The sequence below is a fragment of the Chrysochloris asiatica genome, unplaced genomic scaffold, assembly GCF_000296735.1.
Source record: "Chrysochloris asiatica unplaced genomic scaffold, ChrAsi1.0 scaffold00043, whole genome shotgun sequence".
In the NCBI taxonomy this organism is placed as follows: Eukaryota; Metazoa; Chordata; class Mammalia; order Afrosoricida; family Chrysochloridae; genus Chrysochloris; species Chrysochloris asiatica.
In genome coordinates, this window is record NW_006408561.1 from 4533601 (window position 1) to 4535641 (window position 2041).

At 40.0% G+C, this 2041-nt stretch overlaps 1 protein-coding gene across 1 annotated transcript in view; it reads left to right on the forward strand.

The window, feature by feature from the left end:
• Nucleotides 1-2041, forward strand: part of PPM1L (protein phosphatase, Mg2+/Mn2+ dependent, 1L) — a 445625-nt gene that overhangs the window by 137297 nt on the left and 306287 nt on the right. The window lies entirely within an intron of this gene.

Genomic DNA, 2041 nt, shown 5'->3' on the forward strand with positions numbered 1-2041 from the left:
GTCAATCAAGTTATGATTTGAAAACATGTACTAAATGCTTTTTATTATGGTGAATCAAGATGGTATATTTTCCCATGCAATTTTTAAACTACTTAAAATAATTTAAAATACCTTTAAGTCTGGTATTTGTAAACATGCATAAGATTACAGCAGTAGTAGACTTGACTATGTAAGAACTATTGAAAACAGTTTTCTAATTGCAACTTTAGCATAGCTTATAAATCAGCAAACATTTTTCTGGATTCCTGCTCCATTCCAGAAACTGTATTAGATTTTGAGAATGGAATTCAGTCAAACAGTATCACCTTTTGCCAGCACCTACCTTGGACAGCACCCAAGAGGGTTTAATATTGAATACCCTAGACCACACTTGTTTAAACATGTTTCATGTGTTGCCATGGAGAACTCAGGTTTTTCATTAGCGTCCACATGATTAAAAATCAGTCTTTTTAAAGTTTGAATTGCCACTAAAAAAGATTATTGTGAATTGAGTGAAGGTCTACAGACAACATCATCAGCTTTAAGTTCAACAAATTACATGTTTTGTTTCATCTCAATGGTTACAGTCTCCTTCCTGCAACAACAGTTATCTTACTTCCTCCCTGTGGTTCCCCATTTACATTTTATATTTCATAAATAAACAAAGCAAAAATACTTGATGTGCACATGCAAATGTAAAAAAAAAAGGTTATTTAACTGCTCAAAGGGTACATTCTGCCAGCTAACCTATTGCCAGCAGGCACACAACATTACTCAGTCCCTTGGCCTAGAGTCCCCAGCTGCTCTGTCTCCATGCCACCACCTCTGTCACCATATCTGCTGGCCCCATTTTTGGTAGAGATCTCTGGCTCCACTCATGCTCTTCTTCGTAATGGTCCTGGGATTGTCTATTGCTGAAATGAAAGATTATCTACCCCACCCTTTTAGCAACACATCTACCATTGCAATTGTGACAATCATAGTTAATCCTACTAACAATTACTCACAACTGAATCATACAATCCTGTCACTATCATCCTCCATCCTGTTTTACCTGATCCATCTGGAAAAGAGGAAAACTATTCAGAGGGTTAAGTTTCCTTACCCCTCATTCTGAAACTAAGCACACTCATGGAAGCTTGTAAGCCAGCCACTTCATACCTTTATAGGCCCCATTTTTGATAGCCAATGTCAAAATTGCCCCTCACTAGGAGTCCTGGTATGGTGCTGTGGGCTAATGTGTCAGACTGCAAAGTTGTTTGAACTGTAAGGTCGGTCGGTGGTTCAAGCTTACCAGCTGTTCCTTGAAAACCCTATACAAGGTTGCTATGGGTTGGAATCGATGCAATGGAACTTAACAACAACAACAATCAATTTAATACACTGAGGAAACAAGCTTGTTCCTTGATATGACTAATCCTTCCATTCCAGATGGAAATTTGAGTAACTGCATCCATAGCAAAGGTCCAGTTCATCAAATTGTAGCAATTTACACTTGCTCACAGTGTCAGACATCTTCATCTAGTCAAGTTCTGATCAGCTAGCCATCTAAGCTAGGCCAAATGGGTAAAGTTGCAAGTTTGGGAGTTCACACACACCTCCCTGCACTTCAGACCAGCTAGCCACTTCACTCTCAGACTTAGCCCCCAGGGGCTAGGCCAGTGCCTAACACATCTTCCTAAACTTCAGATCAGCCACTTCTTCCTCTTCTTTCATCTCAAAGTGAACAGGTGCAATGGAACATGGCTAAACTAAGCCCGTGTCTTCATTGCCACATTTCCAGAAGTTCTACTCACTAGTAGACTAGGTGGTCACCAATGACCATACTAAACTGGTTGCTGGTTCCTTTTAAGTTTCAGTCCTAGAAGGGGGTTTTCTCTGATGGGCTGACTTTTCTTTCCTTGATGCCTCCAAAGCAAACAGCTTGCTTGAAATTCAAACAGCCTAACAGTGCACTTTTTTTCTGCAGGTCTTTCTTTCAATAAGAATCTTCTGTTCTCCCAGCCATTCTGCATTGGTCTGCATGTCTTTTCAAGTGGGAATGCCCCAATTCAGAAGGTTT